Genomic DNA, 9306 nt, shown 5'->3' on the forward strand with positions numbered 1-9306 from the left:
ACAACTTAAAAAATCATTATTTCATAACATCTTATTCACTAAATAGTATCTCCAATGCCTAGACACCCTTATTAATTCATTCTTCTAACTCCTCGTAAGACAAGCAACTTATCATTTAATCATTTGTATAAAGAAAGGAAAAAATGAATGAGCAAACCATAGCTCAACAAGTACAGGCTCATACATCTCATTAAATAAAGCATCTTTTTCATACATATATAAATATAGATCATTTAGAAACATTATTCAAATTATGCTTTCAAACATTTAAGAAATCATTTAAAGGATTAATATCATATCAAAACATATCATTTCAACAATTATAAATCATAACTTATGGTCAAGAACATATTTCATAGATTAATCTTCAAAATCATAAATTAATCATCCTAACTCATTTAATCACCATTATTACAAATTCATCATTAGCTACTCTCACTATAATAACCTGTGACAAAGGTCGTATCAATAATATCATTCTCGTTACCATTGCTAACTATTATAATCCATTAGCCAGAGCCTTATCTAATTGTTACAACCCACTAGTAAGGTCGTATGATCATAGTTATATTAACTATTATAACATGTTAGCTAAGAACATAGAACTAGATCTAGTGTCGATTAACCCACCTCCAAGGGATTCTTTATTAGCTTTATGACATCAATCTTTAAATCATAAAAAAATTCATTTCATTCAATAAGCATGATTTATCATTTATATAGCAAAATACATAATAATCATATTCAAGACCCTATTTTCATATATCGAAAATAAAGAAATAACACATTCACTCCTTTGGAGAAACATATATACATACATAGGTTTGTAAAAAAGTATAGTGTGTGAGATTTTACTTACCTTTTTCTATTAACCATTTACTTTTCCTTCTAAAATAATTAATAGCCTATTCAAGGTCATTATAACATATAAAAAATCAATCCACATTTTTTAGGCTATTTATACTAAAACAACTAAATTATACATGAGTTAACTCAACTAACTAATAGTAATAACCTACGCTCCTTTCACTAAAATGATCATATCTCAAGATATAAATCTTGAAATTAAGATCTTTTTAGGGCATTTGAAACTATACTCAATAGGCTTTCTAACCATATATACAACTTAATTCCTTGCAGATTAACGTCAGTAATTTTTTTAGTTCACATGTTATGCTACTGTCAAACAACATATATACTTTTTAATAAAAATTATTTATTCATAGAGGACTCGAAATTCAATTTCGCTTTTTTTGTTAGAAAGTAGAGACTCAATAATCTTTTCAAACATATATGGTTTAATTTATAAATTTTTATATAAAATTAATAGAATTTTCATAATTCTTCCCTGATGCTATTGTCAAACAATCTGAATGCCCTTAAGTAAAAATTAAATAATTCTTTGTAAAAACTTGGAATTGACTTCTGTTTGTTTTATTGGAAAATATATTCAACAATCTTTCTAACAATATATAATACTCATAGTAAAAGTTTGTAGGCTAATACAGACTATTAATACAAATTCACTATCATAGAAAACTTGTTCTTACAAAGCATATTTTTCCTTTTAATCCACAATAATGAGTTCTTTCATTACCAGCCTTAAAATTAATTCAATAACTAATCTTAACTCATAATTAAAATGAGTAGAACAATATCTAATAACCTTAACACAACTGATCAAAGAGAATCATGTACGATTACGAAAAATTTCTAAATTTCTTTTATAAATTTTTACGACATTTATAATGAATTCTTACCCATTTATAAAGAGAATCATATAATGAGTTCTTTCCAACATTTATAAAAGAAATTTAGAAATTTTAACCTAAATTCAATAATGAGCAAGACTTCTTCTTCAAATTAAAAGAAGGTTTTTACTCACCCTTAAAAGACTAATATGGAGGTAAACTTTAATTTTGAATCCTCAATTTTGATCTTCCAGCCCTACAAAAAAAAAAGGGAAACTTATTTTTTTTTCACGTTAAACAAATGCTGCTAAATATCTCAACAGTTTTTTTTTTTTGCTAATTATTCCATTTAATAAACTAATGGGCTTTAACAATACTCTAACCCAATTGTCATTTTGGTTGCTAAGGTATTTCAATATGAAAGTCTAATCACAGAGACCAATGATAAACAAACCTCTTACCCATATGGTTACAGAAATCACAAAAAAAAGCCCCATCTTGATATGGTGCACTTGCTAGAAGATTCAGGCTGTAATTGTGATGGAATAGGTGATTCATCTCAGGGGTGCCTCAGGACACTGCTTGTTAAGGTAAAACCCGCAGTCCATAAAACCGAAGCTTAAACTTGACACCAGATCCCCACATCCTAAGCAGTAAACCTTGTCACTTTCATGGCTCCGCTCTTCCATGAACACCAGTGGATGTTCATGTCTAAAATGTTGAAACACCATCTTTGCTTTCTTTTTGTTTCTATGTAAATTTGTGGGTTAAGTAGGATGAGAATGGGTTAATGGAAGTCAAGCCTATGGTTCAAATATCGATATTTTTCCACATTGAAAAAGCAATTTCTACCCCAATTCTCTTATATTCGTTACTTTCTCTTTACTCATGAAAAAATCTTGAAATGATTATTGCTTATCTAAATGGTTTAAGCACAAGACAACCTTAAAGAAAATAAAGTAAAATTCTTTTCTCTTTTTCTTTTTCTTCTTCTTCCTTTTCTCTCTTTTACATCTTCTTTCTTTTATCTTTTAATTTTTCCCTTTTTATAATTTTTAAAATCTTTTTTGGTGAATAAACTACAAACAATACAGGATAAACTTAGATTTGCTTTCAAAAATCTTGAGGAGAATAAAGTAATTTTTTTTTCTTTTTCTTCTTTATCTCTTTTTTACCTCTTCTTTCTTTTATTTTTTTAATATTTTCTCTTTTTATAATTTTCAAAATCCTTTTTCGTGAATAAACTACATACAATACAAGATAAACTTAGATTTGCCTTCAAAAATCTTGGATTACTTTAATTACCTAGCTAGTGGAGACAATTTTTAGAAAATTAATTGAAATAATAAATAATCAAAGACCTGAAATTAAATTGAGAAATGCCTTTGTTTTCTACGCAACTACAGCTAAAGTTGAAAAAAAAAAAAAGATATTCAAGGTTGCTAGGTTATCTTGCAATGAGATTTATGATTTACTTTTGATTTTTTCTTAAAAAGAATAAGTCTCCCTATAACGTTTAGATCTTTAGCAAATTCTCATCTAGTGGACACAATATTTTTTTAAAAAAATCTACAATTGAGTTGAGAAATGGTGAATTAGTGTACTTGAAGCTATTTAATTTCCAGCTACATAATTTCCAACCCCAAGAATTTATTCACAAATCACATACTATATCTATGAACTCTATACTACACTACTACAGAGCACTAAAAAATAATTGTTAGAAACCCCAAGATGTATACATACAAGGACAGTGCATCCTTATCATATATTCAACATTATTTTGTGAATAATAAAAATGACTAATGCAATGTAATTTATGAATCGAAGTTTATTTTAATTAATTGATACAATTACTTTGAATAAATGATATTTGATAGTTTTGAAATTTAAATTTAATATTTTTTATCTTTAAACTATGACATCCTTTATAATATATATATATATATATATATATATATATATATAAAATTTACTTAGATATGTTGGGTTGAATTGTAAATAGGTCATCTTGAAATGAAAAAAAGAATAAAAGAGAAAATGAAAAAAATAAAAAATGTGAAAACAATAAAAAAAGAAATTAAAGAAAAACGAGAGGAAGATTAAATTTACTTTATTGTCCTTGAGTTTATCTTGTGATATAAAACAATTAAGTTAGTCAGCAATTAACTGCGTATTATCCACCAAAAGAATCATCCTTCCAAGTTAGCCTATTTAGTTAAGAATAATTAATATGACTCTTCTTTATATTTATCCTTAAAAAAAAAGAAGAAAGTAGTGAATATGAAAAAAAATAATAAAAAACTAAAGCATGAGAGATTGGCCCAATAAATAAAGAAATAATATGAGTATTTCTTTTCAATTTTTCATTGATTTCTTTTTTACTTTTCAAAAGCAACATTAAAGATGCTTATTTCCTCTGCAAGTTATGCTGAACTAGTAAGTTTTTTTTTTTTTCCTTTTTTTAAACAAAATTTAAAAAGATCATACAGTACGATTTTTATTTATACAATTATACTTATATTGATAGACATAAAATTAACACTTAAAATCAAATATTATAACTTAAAACTTAATAGTTAAAACTAAGCCAACCAAGTCATGCCATACCAATAGACAACAAGTAATATGTCATCTTCATTTTTCATTGTACTATTTATTATTCTAATTGTCAATTATTAAAATTAGATTAATATTATATCCAAGAAATTTTGATATTTTAAAATTTCTTTAAAGTATTAAGATTAAAATATTGAACCATTAGGCAAATTAAGTAATGAATACTAATATTAAACTATTTTACTCTTTAGCAGTGACTTTAGTGAGTTTTCTTAAAATTATCTAGCTATTTGTCCCAGTTAATTTTCTTCCATGCATTTATAATGAAGAGGATTCAAAGTATAATTAATTCACTTGTGGAATTATGCCCAAAAAGTTCCTTAGTGAACATTATAAAATCATCATTCATACCAAAGTAGTGAAAGACATGAACAACTCTCTTTTCCTCAAATCTTTACATCTGCCTACCATTTGAATAACTTCAGATTATGCCAGTACAACAGCAGTCACATGTAAATGGCTGCAATTGAAGTGATAGGAAAAAAAAAAAAAAAACCTTCCACTAATGGTCAATTTGTGTTTGTATTTGTTGTGAAAGACATGGGTAACTCTCTTTTCCTCAAAACTTCCATCTTTGGGGCAAAACCAGTTGCTTTATTGACTCGAATGGATTTGTAGGGCTGAATTGTTAGCTGCATTCCTCCCCTGAGGAACACACTAAGTTTTATAAGAATTATTTAACAACGGGAAATAATGAGAGATATGGACAATTAAACTCACATTTATTTCCCAAAATGCAAACTGAAACACCAATGACAAAAACAACAATCAAACTTCTTTTCGCTATAAAAACTATAATCAACCGTCAAAAACCCGAATTTCATTTCATTAAAAAAAATGGGCACTTTAAAAATTACCTTTCAAACCCATTCTCAACCTGCAAAACTCCTTGCTCTTCGCTTACATTCTTTTCCTTCTTTTTACTTATTCTGTGTCTTCTTCTTATTATTTTTTTCCTTCTTCTCCAACGACGTTTTCTGCTCCTTCACCTTTTCCTCCGCTCTCTTCTTCTTCTTCAACCTCCTCTCCCTTTTCTTCAGTTTCCTGGTTTGATCCTTTAGAAAAAGAAACGCCTTTAGAAAAGAAACCTTTTGCTCCTTTTTTTTTTCTCGCTTTAACAAAAATGGGACTGATTTATTAATAGGAAGTTACCTTCAAATTAGACAACTTTATGTGCACAATATAGCCTAGCTAGATAGTATATTCACAAAAATATAATCTTCTAATCAAATTTCAAGTGATGATAGCAAATCGATCAATTACTTTACTCAAAAATCAAAGAGTCACAAAGGATACAAGATAATGTTTACACAAATGCAATGAAAAATCTTACAAATCACATGATTAAGATACCGTGAAGCCTTAAAAAGTGAATTTATTCAAACATTTCGGAAATTTTCAACGGATAAAACAAGGAAAGCAGATATTTTGGATAAGAAGTATGAACCGTCGCATTTGGGTTGTGATCATCAGCAATCTGTGTGTCTGATTGTGGCTACCACTAGAACCATATTTGGACTGCCTCTCGAAGGAAGGGATATCCACATGTCCAATGGACAATATAGTTTCATCTTGTCTCTGCACACTCAAGAGCCAGATCTAAGCAGGGCTCACCACATTTACAGCATTCAGGATAAGGATAAACCTTTGGCACGAGCACGAGAGAGTGTGGATGCCCACTTTCTATGAAGATGCTGGTCCCACGCTTGACAAATGGGTGATCTCCAAGTACACATTTGGGATGAGCTGATTTGTCACAAATTGCACAATAATAAAACCAATAGCTGGGGCATCTTTCTTCTTCACAAATATCACAGTAATGATACTCTGGATAATCATTATCTTCATGGTATGTGAGAGTGAGAAAATGTTCATCACATTTGTGACGAGCTGTTTGTGGAAGGAAAGTACATCGAAAATGCACATTAAAATCGCAACCCTTGCATCTGTATATTGAGTTATCATCAGTACTGACACCACAAGCAATACAGTACTTCCCATCATACTCGTAGTACCATAGAAGAGGGTGATTGTGTCCTTGACTTGTGCAGGCCAGAGAAAGTTCAGCACATCGAACGCAGAAACGACGATCGCAAATTCCGCATTTGTAGGAGAAACCACTGCACCCGAATCGACAAAGATCACATATGAAAAGGCAATCTGAAATAAGGTTAAGGGGATGTTGGTGTGCATGAAACCAAATTTGCTTCTTCCTAGGTAACTCAGCACATGACTCGTGGAGAAAGAAATCACATTGTAAGCAACCATAGAAAGAAGTCTCTATCAGTTGACTGCAACCGTCACAACACTTATGATCCTTTACTTCACCATGCAGTATCAAATTGTGTTGATGGCTGAAATGTTTTATCTCTGTATTTATCACATTTTCTCCATGTCTGATCTCTTTAATAACAAAAAAGCTTGGGTCCATAGTATCAGTTCCATTTTGATTAAGCTTCTCAAACGCATCTCTTGACTCAATTTTGTAATACCACGAAGGATATTTTCGTGCACAATTCACATGGAGAATACAGTTGCAGTCAGAACAATAGTAACTCCCACACTCTTTATTGACCTCCTCATGACAAATCACGCATTCCAGTGCTCCACATTCGTTGTTTACAACGAAGTATTTGTGGAAAACAGGATGGTGATGCCATAAGCTTTTGATGATTCGTGGCAATGAAGTGCACTTCTTATGGACTATTAGGTTACATGTCGAGCAAACATAAGAAACATAATTTCCTGAAGTGCCGCATGCATCACAAGTGAATGAGGATTGTCTTAACAACAACCTGGTGAATGGGTGTTCATGACTACTTGTATCTTCAATGATAGGTCGTGACACACATTCAATGTGAAGGACAAAACTGCAAATTGAACAGCAATAAACCAATCCCCTGGATTGGATTTCATCGCACGTTTTGCAAGGGAGAGGATGACTAATAAATTGTAAATAAAGAGAATGTTGGCGGCGGCAAAGATGACTTATTTCAAGAGGTAGCTCAGCACATTTTTTATGTAGGAAAAATCCAGAATCAAGAGAAAGGTATGAAGAATCTAATAAAAGCTTCCAACATGCAAAGCACTTAGCTTCTTTGAGCTCTTCAGAATGATTTTCAGTAGAGATGGATGGGTCTTTATTTTCAATCCATTGAACCTGATCTCCAATTTTATTTTCAGCAATGTTATACAAAACCAAAGCACATTTGATGTGAAGGTCTAAATTACAAGAACAATGATAAACAAACTTCTTGCAATATTTATCACAGAAACTGCAAATAGGGCTACCTGGACTATACGGCGAGCTGGATAGAAGATTAAGGCTGTGGTTGCGATGAAAGGGGTGATTTATCTATGAAGGTGCCATGGCGCAGATCTTGTCAAGATGAAACCCGCATATCCCACAGCTAAACCTTGGACCCGAAATCACCTCATCACACCCTGAGCAAAAATAAGCCTTCTGATCACTTTCATGGCCTCGCTCTTCATTGAAAAGCAGAGGATGATTATGGCTAAAATGTTTAAGTTCCATCTCTCTCTCCTTTCTTTCTATGTAAGTTTGCAGGTGAGATAGTAGTGAATGCTTTTCTGGGAACAGCAAGCACACATATATATGCTTCAAAAATCATATTGTTTCCAATAAAAAAATGATAAATAATTGTTTAGTATGGAAGGACCATTTCACCCTATTCATTCTCTCTTTTGTGCCTAATTTTAAGTGAGATTTTTTTTAGTGGCTATAATCTTTAATATTTATATTTACTTTCTAATCTCTATCAAGGTTTATATTCAAATTCATTTCATCATGTTTTCTATGTTACCACTGTTTTCCATTGTGAACAATGGTGAAAATAATCGTAAACAAATCAATGGTAAATTTTTTAAATATCGATCACAAGCAATTTGAGAAAATTATCACATGTTCATTAAGTTATTAATTAAGTAAATTAATGTAATTATTATAAAAATATATCAATTATAAAAATCAGTTCATGGAGTTTAAAAATTATTTTGTCGATATATAAAATAATCATATAAATATTTTATTATGTTTGTAATGTGAAATGTATGACTTGAGTACACTAAATTACAAAATGTTCCCATTTTCAAAATTTTTCTTGTTAAAAAGAATATTTCTAATTCAAGCCAAGAATGTAGGCACATCTATTTCATATTGTATATCACCAATTAATTGAAACCACAAGCTTTGTTTAATGGGACGAAGCGTCTTGCCCTAAAATTTTAAATATATATATTTACTAATTTACATTTTGGTATATAAAGTAAAATAAGAAGTTTTTTTTTTTAGTATAAAAGAGGTCATAACTTTATAATAAAAAAAATGATTATAAGTATTGAAATTTAAATTTCAAATGTGTTAAACACCAACTGAATTAAAGTTTTAAAAAGTGACTATACGAATTAACGAAATTAAATTTCAAATTAACCAAATAATTTCACAATTATGTAACTTAGATAAAGAAAATGTAAATAGATCAGTTTGAAGTTGAAAATAGATAAAAATAAATGGAAGAGGAAGAAGAAGAAGAAATGAATTTTATTTTATTAATCTCTTCAAGTTTATATTTGTGCTTAACCATTTAGATGAATAATCAATGGCGTGTTATTCTTTCTTTATTTATACCTATCTTGTGCGACTAGTACAGATAAAGTACAAATAATTGAAATATGAGAATATATTCTTTTCTTTTACTTTTCAAAAGTAAAGTTTGAGTTGGTTCAAGTAATAATTTTTAAGAGATAATATTTAATATAGGTTATATTTGGTGTATAAGAAGATTGATAGGATATGATAGGATAATAATGATCTTATAATATGTTTAGTTTAAAGAAAAAAAATATTATAAGGAGGATTAATCATCCTCTTGACATAGGATGATTTAATCTTCCCAAAGTAAAGAAAATTATTTGTAATCCATAAAATTGAACTTATATATCCTATTATATATTTTAAAAATTAATCAATAATTTA

General features: G+C 29.4%; 1 pseudogene; it reads right to left on the reverse strand.

Annotated features, from left to right (window-relative positions):
• Positions 1 to 5423: 5423 nt before the first annotated feature.
• On the reverse strand, positions 5424 to 7859 carry LOC149515746 (uncharacterized; annotated as a pseudogene).
• Between the last annotated feature and the right edge of the window lie 1447 nt (positions 7860 to 9306).

The sequence above is a fragment of the Durio zibethinus genome, chromosome 12 (assembly GCF_047325235.1).
Source record: "Durio zibethinus cultivar Kanyao isolate XHJ-2024 chromosome 12, ASM4732523v1, whole genome shotgun sequence".
In the NCBI taxonomy this organism is placed as follows: Eukaryota; Viridiplantae; Streptophyta; class Magnoliopsida; order Malvales; family Malvaceae; genus Durio; species Durio zibethinus.